Source organism: Plectropomus leopardus, chromosome 7, assembly GCF_026936395.1.
Source record: "Plectropomus leopardus strain MGB_pleo_1.0 chromosome 7, ASM2693639v1, whole genome shotgun sequence".
In the NCBI taxonomy this organism is placed as follows: domain Eukaryota; kingdom Metazoa; phylum Chordata; class Actinopteri; order Perciformes; family Serranidae; genus Plectropomus; species Plectropomus leopardus.
Genome location: NC_142182.1, coordinates 35090090 through 35108739, shown reverse-complemented (window position 1 = coordinate 35108739; position 18650 = coordinate 35090090). Strand labels below are relative to the sequence as shown.

The window sequence follows — 18650 nt, the reverse complement described above, 5'->3', positions numbered from 1 at the left end:
TCTCAAAAGCAACAGAAGCAATCTACTTTCATGGTCCAATTTAAGAAAATATCCCCTAAAGGATTCTAGGTGCCAATGAATTATTCAAATTTCACACATGCAGGAGGAGTTTGTTAACTGTGATGCGTGGTGTTGATTGATCACACTTAGCTGCCGTATCCCTGTTCCCTTCCCCCCCTTGCAGACCCGAGAGACTACTTCTGAAATTAAAAGGTCAAAGGTGTTTGGCTGCTCCCCTCTGCAGCAAGTGAACAGCAGCAGGAATAATCAACCATCATGACATACACACTCATCAGACCATCGTGTCCCATGCAGTAGAGGATGCAGAAGTGACATTAGTATTAGTGTGGCAATATTAAACATCACACAGCTATTGTGCAGGAAAACACAATGGCATCAGTGGTGAAATGGTTAATGCAATGCAAGAACAGATATACCCCTCTCATTTCACAAGATTAGTAAGGTTTATATTCTTGGTGAGTCTAGAAAAAAAAGACAACATTAACCCTTAGGGCCCGCTTTAACACAAACTTGTATAACTCTGCACACAAAATGCACTTTTTAAAATCAAGCTTTAAAAATTACAGTGCATTTATATTATTTTCTATTTTTCATTGAGGTATTTTTTTTAACCAACATCAGTCTTAATCATAAATATCAAATATTCATTAACTTTCAGAATTTTAACCCTTCAAATTTTTTTGGTCATGATGCCACTATGTTTTTAGATGAAAGAAAAAACAACTACATTATTTTCACTATACTACATGCTAAGTTGATGATTATTATTTTGATTATCACAGCCTGGGATCTGTCAATGATAAGCAGCAGTGCAGTGTCAAATACTCACACTTATACTACTCAAAATGCACTTCTCAAAATCAGGCTGTAAAGAATATTATACATGAATACATGAATATAACATTGTTTGTTTGTTTTTTTTAACCAATATCAGTCCTTACCATGAATATTAATTATTCATTAATTTACAGAATTTGAATCATTTAAATGCCAGGTTTTTGTCATGATGACACTGTTCTGGTTTTAGATGGGAAAAAATGATTTATTTTCAATATACTACATGTAAAGTATGTTTGTTTTTGTTGTTTTTTGATGATCACAGTCTGGAATATGTCAATGACTTGCAGCAACATTGATACAGTGACAGTGCACCTAGTGGAAATAGCATGTATTTTCTCTATATGGCAAATATGGTAAAAAATAAAATAAAAATTAAAAAATAATAAATAAAAGATGACATCATCAGTAAATTAGTAAAAATTACAAATTCCGAGACAAAAGCCCAGAATGACACCCAAAAATAATATAGTGCATGTTTTTATGCTCTGATAACTGTAGGATCAAAAATTGCAGTGTGAATGGGTTTCATTGGCACATTTTTTGCACTTAGCAGTATGAATATAACAATTTTGTTTCCACAGTGTATTTTAGACTCATTGTAGGAGCTGAGCTGGAAATTCCAAGACTAAACAAAAATTCACAATCTTGCCAAATGTATGCCCTATGAACAGCAAGCAAAAATGATCAAATAAAGTAAAGACTAAATAGTGATATTATAATCAAGAAAAAGATTAACATCAGACCTTAATGGGCTACCCCTTGGTGATAAATGTTAGCTGTCTAACATTTACTATTTATCTACAAACTAGGGTCTATAACATTTAATTGATTAATTGGTCATTAAGAATGTAATTGAACGTGAAATTTAATCGATCAATAGGCTATGCAATGCTGTCAAAGTATATGAAATATTTTAATGTGAGCTTTGACTGAGGAAAAAAAAAACATTTGGTAGTGTTTGATATAAACAAAGTTTTTACAGTTTTTTCACATCACAACTAATTGATTATTAATTTTACCAATAATTGAACTGCAAATACTGACACTTTTAAACATAAACCTTACTATTTTTTTTTAAGGTTTTTACTTATTATTACTATTTTACTTATTCTGTTTTTTAACATCTTTTTTGTTAAGATCCATTGTGCTTATTTCATAAGTTTGTTCTCATTTTGTTTGTATTTTTTCAATCAAACTGTATAGCACTTTGAATTGTATTGTATTTTTTTGAAAGGTGCTATATGAAAGAAAATTGATTAATGATTGATTTGGTTTATTATATAATAATTTTTTTAAAGAATTATGCATAACTGGTGTTTTAACTAACAATTTTTTTAAATATCTCATATCCCATACAGTTCTCCAAAGTACCCCTCAGGGTACTCGTACCCCCTTTCGGGGAACGCTGTTCCAACTTGTTTATAAAAGGGTGGTCTGTGCAGATGCTGCTGTTAGTGAAAAGATGAAGAGCAGCAGTTGCATCTTATTATTTGTCTTGGAATAGCAATCTTAATCCCCGGCATGTAGAGCTTACAGCTGAAAGATAACAGAGCCCCGCCCTCGGCACCCTTCCCCAGGGTCTCTGGGGGCTCTGTTAGGGCTGCTCTCATAAAGCTCTGGCAATGTCAAACATTTGTAAATCCCACCATGCCACTATTTGGTATTTGGCCATGTGCTTGGGTATGGGGAGACAGCAATCTATATACCTGAATTTTTTCTCCTTTAGCCCACACTTCAAGATTTTTCTAAACCTTAACAAATGTTGACAACGTGAGACACCCCACACATAATGACATGTAGTGATAAATTTAACAGTTTTGTTCCGTTTAGTCTGTGGAGAGCAACGATTTGGCCAAAACAGCACACCAAATAGCAACAGATTCCATTCATTAAATACATTAAAATTAGTCCCAACTCTCAAAACGACACAAATCTAGCAAATCTAGCAAATCTAGCAGGATGAAACGTGACTTAAAGTCAACAAAGACAGTGGATGACTGGTATGAAAGAATGCACTCTTTTAAATGAAAATTCAAGAGAACAAAAGAAATATGGATAAAGTCATGGAGATAGCATTATCATGGACTGCACATATTACAGTGCAAACAATCCAAGTTGAAACCATTTGATTTGCATTAATACCTCTTGACAGGGTTTACTGTATTATTGTTTATTTTGTACTATTTTGTTGTATTATTTTCTATTTCTGTCTCTTCCTCATTTTCTGTAATAACAATGTAAATGTGTTTACATATAGTTACATATAGTTTACTGTTGATGAAAAGGGGGTGGAATTAAATAAGCTTGCTTCTTCCCCCTTCTTTTCAAATTTGTTTGTATGTTTGTGTATGTTTATATGTTCATTTTTTTCTTTTGTTTTTTTACATGTTCGAAATAAATTTCAATTCATTAAAACCTTCCGAGATCTGCAGGATCACTGTTGACTTTTGTGGTTTCCCCCTCACAACAGGACATCAGATCGTAAATATCGAACATATTGAATATATGTGATTTAAAGTCAGCGCAGCTGGCAGATCAGGGAGTGTAAAAAAAACTCTCGTAAATACTAACCATCACAGAAAAATCTGGTAAGATGATATTTAGAACCATCAAAAAATATAGGCTGGCCAATCATCGGCAAGAAGGAATTGAGCCCACATTCTGCTTGATTCTGGTGTAGTATTTATCTGACATTACCCAACGAGAGGGCTGGAGTTAATGATGGGTATTGCTTGTGTTCATTTCCTAATATGGTTTGTCAGCAGTTGAAACAGGTGTCATTTTAATGAGAATACAGGATTACAAGGAGGAATGAGAAACTTCTTCATGACCTTGGGGCAATGATAATATGCAGATTGAAATAGTCTGTTTAAAAAAAACTTTTTCATCAACATGTGGGATGTTCTTTGTTTAAAGAATGGTAATGTCTGTAAACTGAGTATTGCCTCCTTCCATATATGGATTAACTGACCTGAAAATAGCTATGACACTGTTCTGGAAACCCCTGATACAAGTGAGTGATGATTTTAGGATCCGTCCCCTCTGCTGCTGATCCAAGAGGCTACAGGTAACCTCTTTGGGCTCTTCTGTTACAGCCCTGTCTAACCAGTCACCTTGTTTACTGACTCTCACTGAAGTATCACGTTCTACGTTACCGCAGCAACACAGCGATTATGTTCACCTCTCCATTCACATCCCACTCTCGTCCCCCGAAGAAACACTCATCTTGTCACCACAATGAGTTGACAAAGCGGGCATATTACAATGAGCATTGTTGGACTGATCTAAAGAAAGCTTGAGCCCTTTGGCAAGGTGAAACGGGTAACTTCAAACAGATCACCAACTATGGATTTGGAAAAAGATACAGAAATTTATCATTTCTCATTTTTTAAAGCCATGTGAGTGAGTAAAGTAAAATTAAAGTTCCCTTAAACATGTTACAAGTGTATAATTACTGACATGTTGTATATTGTTATACATTCTAATTTAACCAGGCTGTATGACAACAGAGTGAATTGTCACAGATGTATGATTTTTTATTTATCTGCTTTGTATTTTTGTCATATTTTTATCCTTATGCAGGACTCAGTCACATTTCTTTTCGTTTTTTCTCTTGCTTCTGACCCCCTGCTGCTAGGTGTGAATTTCCATAGGACGATATTAACAGTCTCATGTCATGTCATGTCATGTCATGTCAACTATCATCTGTATTCGCAATAAGGGAAAAGCAGCAATATACCATTAGTATCATGGAGGGCTGGGGGTTAAATCGATTTTATCCATGTGGCTAAAGATACGGTTTCCATATATACAATGGAAAAGCCTGGGTTTATCCACTTGCTGAAAACTATCCACCCAAGCTATGTGCTACCAAGCCACGCTACCCCATCTGTACAACTGTACACGTGAAAAGATCACTCGAGAGCTAGAGGGGATGTGGTTTCACTCACTACAACAGCCCTACAGTCAAGTCATTTAACAATTAATTAACCAATTAACCAATAACATTATTTGTTAACATGGAACTAATGTTGAACAACTGTAGTGATTTCAGAATTGGTTATTTTCAATACTCTATTGTTTCAACTGCAAACTGCGATATGCAAAACTGTGCAATATGCAATACTAACTTGAAGCCCTCTACATTTTTCAGTTTGCCTTTGTTCATTTTTATTGCTAAAATCAAAGCAAAACTTTATTTGAGCAATTTATTAGTCATTTGTAGTTAGTTTTTAAGAGGGAAAAAAATCAACAAAATTGTAAGGCCATATCGCCCAGCCCTAATATCATGTTTTTATAAGATCTCACTCACAGATCTTTAAATTTCTGTCAAAACAAGGAGCCATTGACAGATGAGTGCATCTGATTTTGTTAATTTTTTCTCTAGATTTAAGTCCCTCTTAACAGATCCTCCTCTCCTCTGCATTTCTCATCTCTCCTTCACAAACTACACATTATTCTGTTTATCTGAGCCTGTCAAAGGTGAGCCATTTGAGCAATGGTAATTTGAGGGCTCTGCTTAAAAAGCAGGTATGCTGGGAGCACAGTGAACTGTAAGCACATTGCAAGCCTGTTCATTTGCTGCAAGCGCCTGTCTGCCGCACTTCTAACAACAGGGTGTAAATCCAATAAAAAAGCAAATCAGCTATTTCAATTTGAAGTTGGAGATCACAGGGGCAAACCACAGATCAAGAGCTAGGAAGAATCTGTTAACTGTCTATCTGAAAACTTCAAGTACATTCATCATGATCCATGTGTACAGTGATGCTAAAAATGTGAGCTGCTGTGTACCTATGCCTCAAAAACTGAACTTTATTACAAACATCTGTAAAAGTACTCTGATATGCAGTGTGACACTTCCTCATGCACTTCTAAATCTCTTAACTGATCAACTGAGAGCATAATTACAATTTGCACGGTTAGTAAAAGTTGAATATTATTAACTATGATCAAAAAAAGAATCTTATGTCATTCAAGGGTCCATGCATTTTATATCTTTCTTACATTAGTTAACAAAAAAAAACTAAAACTTGACCATGATGCAACAGTCAACATCTGTCCTGTCTAACATCTATATATAAATATGAAACCCAAAAGATCCATTTTAATAAAATGAGCTGAGGCAAACAGTCAATAGAGAAATGCTGATATAATAATACAGTACATACGCAGCAGAGAGCTGTAGGACTGTGCAGAGAGCTTCAATAAGCCTCAGAGTGGCTCCATCATCAGTCTACACTGAGTCATTTTATGAAATATTTAGGATATGATGCATGCTAACAGTGGTGTAGGCACAAGTACATACTTCAGTCACATTAGGTAGCTTAGGTGGGAGTTGCATTTTATGAGAAATTATGGTATATCTGACTTTACTAATTTCTGCTGAGTGGTATGTTTTTTGCAGCCAAGTGAATGATTTTAAGTAAAAAACTTAAAACTACAAGGGGAAAAAAGTCATATTTATGATTATAAGTGGTATAACAGAGAGTAATAAAGATAGCAGAATGCATAAAAATAACAATTGGAAATGTGTAGAAACAATATGCCTCAGTGATAATATTTGACAGTGCCAATTAATTTAAAACAATTGGCTCAACATTATCTTATCTTACTCTGCAAAACAGATTCAATCTCAGTTGAGTTGTATCAACACTGATTTTATGTTGATCCAAAGTTAATCTGCAGGCTGCGTATCGACACCTATGATAAAATCTGTGACAATTTGTTTTGTACATAAAGTGGAATGAGCTCAGAGGAAGGAAAACTGAATGAAAAAAGAACACTACAAGAAGCAGAACTGATCGCTATTTAAAGAGCAGCATTTTCACCTCAAGTTTGTGAACAAACACTAAGAATAAAATGTGAGTGTTTTCTCAGCCTTTCCACTGCTGATAATCATGAGCCTTGTTGCATTAAAGCCATGTGGTGCAGTTTTTGAGAGTATACTTACAACCCATTTGTAATTTATATTGTCACTGTGAATCATTTCATTACGCCTGCCCTGACTTTTAGTTTTCTGAGTGGAATATTTAAACACTGACAACTGTCACCGCCACACTGGAAACCACAGGAACTAGAGAGAAATGATTATCATGCATCATTAGAACCATTTAAGGCTGAATGATATGGTTTATAAATAATATTGCAATATTTTAAAGCTATATCGGATACGTGATATCTTGATTTTGAAATTTCCTTTAAACCACTGTACTACTACGACTAAAATACTACAACTATTAAAATACAAAATAATTAAATGAAATACAGTTACAATAAAGTTAAATCGAATAGCTACTGTCATATAATAAAGTTGAATACACCGCTGTTACAACAACATTTAATAAAGCACGGTTATAAGGAAGTTAAATAAAGTACTAATAATTTTTTTTTAAGTACTGTTATAATTTGGGGCACCTGGTGGCTCAGAGGATAGAGCGACGCCCCATGTGCAGAGGGTGTGTCCTCAAGGAAGCGGCCGTGGGTTTGAATCCAGCCTTGGCCCTTTGCTGCATGTCTCCCCCACGCACTCCCCCTTTCACAGTCATATTGTCCTGTCAATTAAAGGCAATAAAAGCCCAAAAAATAATCTTTAAAAAAAGTAGTTATAATTCAATAAATCAAAGCAGGGTCCATGGTGCCTTTAATTTGAAGGACCTGGCTTTGGCCCATGGTGCCTTTATTTTGAAGGATCTGGCTTGTCTCAGGTGGAGTTATTGATGTTTTTGCTGTAGACTTGAAGCTTCTGGTCAACAGTGGATGTTACAGATACTGCTGTGCCTTTAACCAGGAGGATTCATTCACTACGAGCAGGCAACAAACAAAAAGCTCTCCTTCTCATACATCGCAAAGATTTCCAAATCGAATTGGTACTCCGTGGTCGCAAGATGTGACTAAATATTTGCGAATGGGGCTCTACAGATACAAACACACACCTCGCCTGCTCACACTGCTGCCACTACCACTCATTAAGTTAGGCTGTTACCGCAGTACTGTTAAATTTGATGATTAATTCTCGAAACAAGCTAACAGCTCTCCAGTTCAGATATTAATAGTATTTGCAAATTGCAGTAGTGCTCCATGGTCGCAAAAAATGACTAAATAGTCACGGTCTGGAGCTCTGCAAAAGGCCTTCTTTATTTGTGTGTCTGAGACCCGTAGGAGAGAGCGAGGGAACCCAAATACCTGTGGCTTTTAGAACAATGTGACAATTTATATTCGTTGTTTGCAATATAGTCATATATCACACTTGGAACAAGGTGCAATACCCTGAGTATATTCAATATATCGCAAACCCCAAAACCAATTGATAAGATAATATCCTGACATTTACTGTAACTATCACAACCTCCTATTACTGCATGACAAGGACAGAAAAGCAGTGGTGCGAACAGCTACATGTCGTACAAAGCAGATTTAGAGACTATGCCCTATTTTGTTACATTATTCATTCATGAAATAAAACAAAACTTTAAAACTAGTATTACCACACAATAGCTAATAAAGATATGTTTAAATACACACATTATTTTGTGAAATTGTCAAACAACTTCACAGAATACAAAAACTTTCATGAAGGTTGACACTGTTTACTTTTTGAAGGGCGCATACAAACCAACAGTAGTCCTCAGATAACTGAGGTTAAGCCAGACACTGAGTTGAATTATGCAGTGTGTGCAAACTTAAGTCCCATGGCAGGCCTAATAATACACTGACCAGAGCATACAGGCCACAGCCGATACAGCAGCAGTTGAGGCCGCCATTTCTGTGCCTCACCCAGAAATCCTCTCAGGTCACTCCTCTCTGCAGGCCTCTAAACTTAGCTCAGCCCAGAAACAGACCAGATCAGAGGATGTCTCCCTGCCGCTGGGTTGCGTGGCAATCCCTCAAAGGGTGTATGTGACAACTGCTCACATCACGCTTTGAACAGCATGAAACCACAACAACAGTTTAAATCCCCGCGAGTATGAGCAGTAGCCAAAAAAAACAAACAAACGTAGAAACCTCAGAAAAAGCAACTGAGGAGGATGGATCCCTCTTCCAGGTAGGACAGACATGCAATAAAATTACAGTAGATAACAAAATGATAAGAGAGAGAGAGAACGAGAGGGAGGGGGACAGAGGGGTAGAGATGCACAGCAACACTAATAGTAAAAATAACATAACAGTACCAGACATAAAAAATAATAAATGTAACTTATGATAGCATGTATATGCAAATATTGGAGTTTATGTAAGTGGCAATAAAAGTCATATGTGTGTAATAATAGTGGGGGTATGACTAATAATAATGGCAGCAGTTTTAATGTTTCACTGCGGCAATTGAATTGAATGATACTAATCTATCTGTGGTCAAACAAGTAAAACCATGTGTGGACAGTAACAACCCCCTTCATGTAACCAGCGCCATAGCCATGTCATTCTCGGCTGACCCCATGTGCAACTAAAGCATACTAATCTCACTCATAGCTTCCAGGCTAGCTTAGAGATCTGATCTATACTCGGGATGTAATTATCACACATTTTGCAGCAGATGAGGAGGCTTCTGCATGCTCACTGACTGGTGACTGACATTGATTCCCTCATTCTAATTAATAAAGAATCATGCAACCAGCTAAAGGCTATTTTATCGGTTGGTGTGTGTTGAACAGAGTTCATGACGGTGTAGTACAGTGGACAGATTTTTTGGCACATGATACCAGAGGGCAGACATGTGCTCTGGATAAACAATGTGCTAGAATATCAATGGTGTTAACCCAGTGATCGGCATCTAGTTGTAGCCAGCCCCAGAGTCAGTTAGCATGCCATGCATGTGATTTCAGGATTCTAGTCGATGCCTCTGTTCAGCAACAGGGAGATTTACAAGTTGATCTTTACTGATGTGAGCAATAAAAATGTCCAAATAATGTAGCAAATATAGACCAAATCAGCAGAATAAAAACTGGTATTGCACATTTCTGCAACCACAGAATTGTAACACATGTACATTTTTATGCATAGATATGTTGAAATTTTAAACTTTTTATATTAATGCACATGGGAACTTTTTCATCAATAAATACAAGCAGTCAGATAAATATAAAGTCTCATTTTTCTTATTTAAAAGATGTCTTTGCAAATCAAAGTGAAATGTCCCAATTCCAAAAACAAAACTAATGCTTCTGCAGTACAGCTGCCACTTTCAGCAGCTGTCTTCTGAAAAATGGAAACTGAATGTCCTGAATGTGGCAAACATCACAAACATGACTTGAGTCTAAACACAGCAGACAACTTGAGTATTTACAGCAGTAAATACTAAAAATGGCATCAAATGTTTAAGTAGCTTATATAGTGTAGTGTATGTCTTCATAAAAGAAAATATTTGAATGTTTTAATAAATGTTTAAACATTAAATTAATGGTTGCTATCAGGAAGTTCTTTTGAACTGAAGAACTTTATTGTCCAGCTGCAGCCAGAAAATCAACAAGCAAAGTTCCGTGGCTATAATTGATTATGTGCTGTCACTGCATCAATGCAGAACCATCCACGTCCACATCCCAGTGCATCTTCAAGACAATTCATTTCAACACCCCTATCCGTCATAGTAAGGAAATGATCATGTTTTGGCTTAGAACATCAGCTTTTGGTGGCACAATCATCAATTAAAATGCTGCTGATGTCTTGCTAAAAAACACTCAATTTCAGTGGTCACTTGCTGTTGGACATGCTGTGACATCTCGCTGAAAAACAACAGTTTTAATGTTTGTTGGTCTTGACCAGTGGTCTGCAGCTTGGCATTCGTCTTGGCTTAGTGCTACATTATCCATCGTGCCCTTTATTTCTCAATGCAAAAGTGAGCTCATATGCATGCGATCAGAATAACATTACATCAGAAATAAAGTAAAAAACTAACATCTCAGTGGTTTGCACAAACATAAAATGCCAATATTTTTTTCCAGCAACTGGGTTGTGAAGTGTATTGTGCATATTGTCTTTACAAGACAACAGAGAGACCACTCTGAGTTTTCAATGGTTACAATGTACATGATTTCCAAAGTCTTTGTTTCAGAATACCAGCTAAACATTGACTGATTTTGCCAAGGGCATCAACACTGCCATGACGACCAGAAGTGTGTATACTCTGACCTAAGCTAGTCAAGGAGCCCTAGATTATGAGCTCAGACAGTGAACATGAATCATGCAATTAATTCAAGTGAACAAGTCTGTCGAACTAAGATACACCTGGATGGTGGATGGAGTAAAAAACAATGTCAGATCTTTTCAGCTATTCTAACATACAGTTATATTCATTGACGTGTGAAAACAGAAAACAGACTGTACCTTTTCCTTTGCATTTACTGCAAGATGGAGCTGCAAAAAGCACAGCGTTGCCTTAGCCTGACCTCTCAGAGGTTTTTAAAATAGAAGCACTCACTCACGACAACAAACAGGTTGTTCGTTCATAGTGGTGGAAAAGTGTTGAGAGGTAACAGAGAGGTTAAAAGCAAGCTTATTAGCGTCCAGTACAACCACACAGACAGAGATACATTATCACTAACAACCTCTCCAATAGGAGAAAACAAATTGATGAGCACTGACAGTTTGGCACTGTGCTCAGGTCTGGAGTCTCTTTTTAATATCAAACTGACAAATGGAACAGTGACACAATAACTATATTATATAGAGTAAATCTAATAGTAACATGTATAAATCTTTTGTATAATATTTAAAAATACGTTACTCTTCAAACAGTTTCTCATCTGTAGGTTTAATGTAGGTTAGAAATTAAACACCATAAGTAACAATTATTTAGTTGACTGATTTTTGTTAATACAATGCATCATCTATTTTTTCTATATGCAAAGCAGTTTTTGATGTAAATAATCAACAGATAATTTATCCAGACATGGTCATAAAATGACGATTAATTTCATTATCTGTTTATCAGTCAACCATTTAATCATTTGGTCCACAAAATGTCAAAAAAAGAGTAAAAAAAACGTCAATCAAAACAGTTGCCAGTTATTTTTCTGCTGATCTACTACTTATTACAGCTCTAATGCACACAAAAAAAGGAAAATGTTTTTTTTTTTCAGGATCTACAGTGATGTCACAATTAAGTCCTGTCAAGCCTGCTGGAGATCTTTGGTGCAAGCATGTGAAAATACAACAGTGACATACCAAGCTAGAAATAGCCCAATCCTTTGGAGTTTGAGAGCGCCTCATCAGATGAATGCTACAGTATATGACACAGAGACAGTGGAGACTCGAGCTGGTGCACGCTGTGATCTAGCCTGGTCAGTCTTGTTTCAGACCATCTGTCGTTGAAGGCCTGTGTGATATTAGCCTGTGTGTATTACCTCCGGTGTTTACTAAATTCACTCTATGATGCATCCTTTGAACAGATATATTTTGACAACACAGGAATCAACCTGTGAGGATTACTTCTGACGACTGTCAGGAGGAGCCTGCAGAGATGATTTCAGAGAGCTCCTTTTTTATAATTTTAGAGCACACACACACACACACACACACACACACAAACACACAAACACACACACACACACACACACACACACACACACACACACACACACACACACACACACACACACACACCTACATGTCCAATGATGCCACTGCTTAAACATAGCACAATTACACATCCATACAACCACACTGATCCTGAGATCCAGAAGCCAAATATTTCTTATACAATAAGTTGTTATCAAACGCACTAAACCACAGAGCTACATTTAAGTCTTTTAAACCAAGTCCAGGTCACTTTGCAAGTCCTTAAAGTCTGTTTTTTCCAGTCTATTAAGTCTAGTTTAACATTTAAAATAGCACAGCAGTCAAATACTCATTTGAGCTGTTGAGCTACTGTATTTGTGTGACTAATTTTATGAAATGAGCTCAATGGTTAAAGCAAAACAATCTTACAGCATATAACAAGTTACATGATGTAAGTTACAGTTAAGTTACAGCTACATTTTAAATCTCTCACAGTGGATCGCACATATAACCTTGTTGTCAAAATGTAACACTTGTGCCTCCCAAGATCACACCATGCCGGCTGTCCAGTTTATAAAGACACCATGTTGAAGCTGTTACTACATCCTGTGGCTGCGTATAGACAAGACCACCCATTCTATGATTGTATATTACAAACAGAGCGGCAGGGCAGCATAACTGCATGAGACTCCCACCCTAAACAGACAGTGTAAAAGGGGCTTGAGACTTTAGCCAATTCTACAAAATATTCACTATAGTATCAAGTCCTAAACAGGCAAGCCACATTGTCATAATTGCTGAACCTGACTTACCAACACTTAACAAGTAGTTTGGTGAGAAGAAGGTATAGTTAGTTACTGGCAACACTTTGATAATACCACATCAGTCACTGAAGTGGCAGTCATGCTCCCTTATTCTTCACTATGCACTAACTGTACATCAAAGGCCATGCACAAATCCAGCTGCCTGACCTGCTAGGGGTTAAAATGACAACTCCGTTGCCTTGACAAGAAAAGCTGAGACAGCCATAAAACCAAGTCCAAGCTCATCTCTTTTAGTCCAGAAATAAAGAACAGGTGTCTAAACACAGACGCTCCTGTGTGAAATAGAGGAACAATAATAACCCTCTGATAAAAATCAAAGTAGCTACATAAGTAAGCTCTCCACCTTATTTCACACTTAGGATCATTCATGTCATGGATGTAAAGATAACATTTACAGCACAGCAAAGAAGAAACATACTCCAAGGCTTTAAATGTCAATGAATTTATCACCTTTGGCAAACTGCTTGACAGATAGAAATGAGAACATGAGGTTTATGAAATTTAATTACTTATCACTGAATTATATCATCCTCAGTGTGAGCAAAAACTACAATGAAATATAAAGAAAGGTCTCAATAAATCCTAATAGCATTTTTTATTTAGGTCAAACACCCAGAATACACTGCATGTGCGAGCAGTATGTGACAGCAACCTCGCCAAACTGCAGTGTTGCACGCTCACAGTGTTAACACTGGCAGCGTTGGTGCTGTGATGCTTCAGCAGAGCTGCCTGCTGCTGTGAGTTCTGTATTTCCATATATCTATAAGTAGATATTCCATTCATTTATGAAGTTGTGCAAGCTCCTGCACTGTCAACAACACGGTCCTGCAAATCTTTCACAATAAAATGTCTTGTGTCAACAACTGGTGGGATTCTGTCAACAGAGATGTTAAATTGTGAAACGGAAGCTGGAAAGTTTGAGCATAACAGATATATTTGTATTTCCTCATCTCTGTGACAGATGATGACATTTAAACTGTCATGTAAGGTGGTATAGGGAAAAACATCGACGCGCCACCGTTTCTCTAGATGTGCCGCACCTGAGAGACAGCTGAGTTGCTGACTGCACCTGACCAGCGCTGCTCACACAAGCTGTGTCCAGAGTTGGAAATTAGCACCAGACACTAGCCAAATGCTGCTGCTGCTGCTTTTTAATGTCTGTACGTTGTGAGTTTGAATGTGTCTTAAATGTGTTTGATAATATGTTGTATTTTTTGTTGGAGCCTTGTCAAAGGAGAATTTCTGTCACTGATTGGGACAGACAATAACATTTATCTTTATCTTTATCTTTAAATGCAGGTTAACTATGCAAGTGGCTGGTAAATTTGCTTTACTTACTAGCCAAAAAAACAATGGCAATCTATTAAGTGGCTGATAGATTTTGGAATCCACCAGCCACTGTGGCAGGTGAATAAAAAAAATAATGTCCAACCATGGTTGTGTGGCTGCTCTAACTTGTTAACATGGTTGCTGAACAAAACAACATCAGATTCTGCAATACTGATGCGTTGCTCATGAACGCAGTGTGTTCCACACCTAAGAGACCTACAGGCAGCCAGACATTACTCCTTTCCAGCTGATGATGACGCAGGTTAAACCCCTGTTGGCAGCAAATGTGAATGAGTCAATGTGCATCATCCAAACAGGCTTTACTGTAATTTGATGTTACAGATATTTAAAATACATTTTTCTGCCAACCTGAGTCATCTAAAATTAACAGTAAAAAGAAAGACATTGCAGGAAAGAAATGGGATTAACTTGTAACAGCAGTCTCATATGAATGGGTCAATCAGAAGGGGAACAAATGTTCAGGAGCGTGTTGCTATGTAACGTGTGCTTACTCTGATGGCCTTTTATTCCTGTGTCCTGAGGCTACGGCATAAAAGACTTAAATGATATTTCACAGATAATGCTAAAATAACCATAATGTCACCCTTGAATCTTATTTTATGACAGTTTTTCCTCATGACCAATGAGTACAGCAACCTTTGAGAGGGACGTGAATGAAAGACAATGGCCATAAAAAAAAGGGGGGGGGGGTTCAAAAGCTGAAACTGATATATTCTGAAGTAACTGAACACCTTATCAAAGTCGAGAATTAGGCCTGCAGCACAACATCACACATGGCACACAGGCCTATTGACTATCAGTAGCCTGGAGGGGCCTTGTGATGGAGTTTCAGTCAGAATCCTAGTACAAAGTACAACCAAAGTACAAGACACTGGGCGATATTTGCCTTTAATCTCTGCTTGTGGATTTTGGATACAGCACATATCCACTTACAGGGCTGTATTCAGATCAAACAAAATAGTTTCTGTCTGACCAGGCTTCAGGCACACTCAAACTGGCCAAGGTAAAGAGAATATATCCTGACCCTCTTAGCTTAGGCAAATTTAAAGGCCGAAAAAAGTGTAACCACATCTTTTATGCTCCTAGACCAGCCTATCTCTCTGTTTTCAGTGCTGGCCCAGCATGGAGCATTATGTAACACTGACTTGTAAATCCAAATGAGAACATTTACAAGATGAATAGAAGTCTGAAATTAAAAGATACAGCAAAGTCCAATTGTTCCCCTCCTTTTAATTATCTTGTACTGTGGTCCTTTTAATGGCCAACTACACTGCTGTACTGTTTTTATGATCTCTGTAATAAGAATTAATTTCTGTTTGAAACGTTTGATATAAGTTGTATAAAAAGCCATTATGAAAGCACTTGTACCTGACGACGAGGGTATTTTCTCTCCTCTCAAACTATTTGATTTATATTTTGATAAGGCATTAGAAGACTGTGTCATTTAACTTTTTTCTTTTACATTTTATTTTCTTCAATATTTACACTACATATGACTCTTTACACAGATATGAGATTTGTTTGATGCTTTCAGACAAACTCATGATTTTAAGCCTCCAGTAGCTCTGTGATTTATTATTTATTCTTTTCAGGTCATGGTCTGACTAACAAACAGCTGGAACAGACCAGTGCAATCCAGATTGGAAATATCTATACAGCAATTCTATACTATCTTAGTAAATAAACACGCAAAATCAAATCCTCATGGCCTCCCTCGGAGCACAGATTAGCGAGTGCATCAAAGTGATAGCATCAGATTTTGCATCAGAGTGGTAGAGACAGACACACACACACACACACACACACACACACACACACACACACACACACACACACACACACACACACACACACACACACACACACACACACACACACACACACACACGTGCACACACCCCTATATCAAAGAGCCCTTCTTGAAGCTTTGCATAGCAAACAGGTGCTAGATTAAATCAGAGGGGTAGAGACAAAAGCGCAGTGTCTGTTACTTGGCTTGTCACCACAGAAGTCAAGTCAAAGCCTGAAACGATAAAACCTAGACTTGTGCTTAAAAGCAAGGGGAGAAAAAAGACAAATGTGAACACCAAATAAAGACAAATAAATCAAACCTTTGGTCTGCTCAAAGGCCAAGAAACTGAGGTACTGTAGCAAAGGTGATTTCCAGCACTTGATCAATGCATTGTATGTGTACTCATATCAACTTTAACCCTCAGGAATTGTTAAGCGCATTTTATGCACTTTTTATTTTTCATTTTTTGATAATTTTGCTGTGTTCATGCATATGGCATTCATTTTGGCAAGACTGTGTATTTTTTTCTACAATAAGTCTAAAATACACTGTGTAAAACAAAATTGCTACATTTATACTGTTAAGCGCAAAAAATGTGCCATTAAAACCCATTCAAACTGCAATTTTTGATCCCACAGCCATCAGAGCATAAAAACATGCATTGTATTATTTCTGGGAGGCATTTTTGTCATTTGTCATCTGGAGAAAATATATGCTTTTTCCACTAGGTGCACTAGGTCACAATCAATGTTGCTAGTAATCATTGACATATCCCAGGCGGTCATCATAAAAAAATCTAAAAAAAAATAAATAAATAACTACTTTGCATGTAGTATAATGAAAATAATTCAGTTTTTTATTTTTTTTATTTAATTTTTTATTTTAATCTTAAAACAGCATGGCATCATGACAAAAACCTGGCATTTAAAGAAAATTCTGAAAATTAAGAAGACCAAACCCAATGTAAGTAGAAGATCATAATCTATGTATAAAAAAAAATATAACCTGATTTTGAAAAGCACATTTTGTTTGCAGAGTGGTCTGAGTGTGAGTATCTGACACTGCGCAAAAAAATAATAGTTTAAAAATCAATGTTAGTGCTAATCGTTGACATGTCCTAGACTGTGACACAGAAAAAACTACTGCATGTATTATATGGAAAAATAATCATGTTTTAAGGTTGTTGTTTTTTGATCTAAAAACACAGAGGCATCACGACAAAAACCTGGCATTAGGCATCTGAAAATTGATGAATATTCGATATTTATGATTAAGAATGATGTTGGTTAATGGTATTCAATTAAAGTAGAAAATAATATGAATGTTTAATATATTTTAGAGCTTGATTTTGAAAACTGCATTTTGTGCGCAGAGCGATACGAGTGTGTGTAATATTAAATCAGACCCTAAGGGTTAACTCAGACTCTGATCTTTTCATGGGATTTGTTTATGGTAGGAAAAATATCACCAAACTTAACCTTTTAAGGCCCTGAACATTTTCTCACTCTGAAATCAGACATTCTGACGTCACATCCTCTCATGTACAGAGAATAGCCAAAAATCATGATATTTGAGAGGCTGGAAACAGCATATGTTTTCCCTTGCTAAAATGATTGATTGAAACAGTTACTCAATCATCAAAATATTTCACAAAATGTTTGCGTTCAACTTGAAACACGAGGTTGGACAACAAGCTTTGCAGCATTATCCAGTTTCAGTGGTAAGTGTGATAAGGCAGTAAGTCACTTTGTTGCAGGTGGGCTTTCCAGTCCTGCTGCCCCAAAGTGTGTATATGGAAGAAAGTCCCTGACACTGTGATCGTAAATATTGTATTGAGGTTTAAGGCACTGGCTGTTCTGAGAACAAAAGGAGTAAATCAACAACAAAGTCATGGTCAGGATAGGTCTGCACCTGTACAGCTGGGTGCTGCAGGCCATGACATCATGCAGAGTAACTAAATCCCCAGACAGCCCTGTTGTGAGCAATAACAGCCCAAATGGGCATGTGAATTATACTGTCCGATTTTCTTACAGAAATGGGCTCTGCGGCTCTTAAATTTTTCATTTTTTTCACTTAATACATTTCCAAGCAGTAGCACAAAATGTGTGCGGTTTCCTTGTGCCCAGTGTTTTTTTCTGTCAAGGTTATTGCCACACTTTCATGCAGAGCTGCATCTCGAGAGCGGCCAGACCAATGAATTGTCTAGATCTATCCTGCCTCATCTGTTCAATGTCAGTCTCAGCAGCGTCTCATGTATACCAAAGCCTCCCTAAACACATCAATCATGAAAAGCACACAGAGGTTATCTACGACTCCCTGAATTTGTGGATGCA

At 36.9% G+C, this 18650-nt stretch overlaps 1 protein-coding gene across 1 annotated transcript in view; it reads right to left on the bottom strand.

Annotated features, from left to right (window-relative positions):
- The window catches only part of sema4ba (sema domain, immunoglobulin domain (Ig), transmembrane domain (TM) and short cytoplasmic domain, (semaphorin) 4Ba), a 105450-nt gene that overhangs the window by 83257 nt on the left and 3543 nt on the right, over positions 1-18650 (bottom strand). The gene's annotated exons all lie outside the window — the stretch shown is intronic.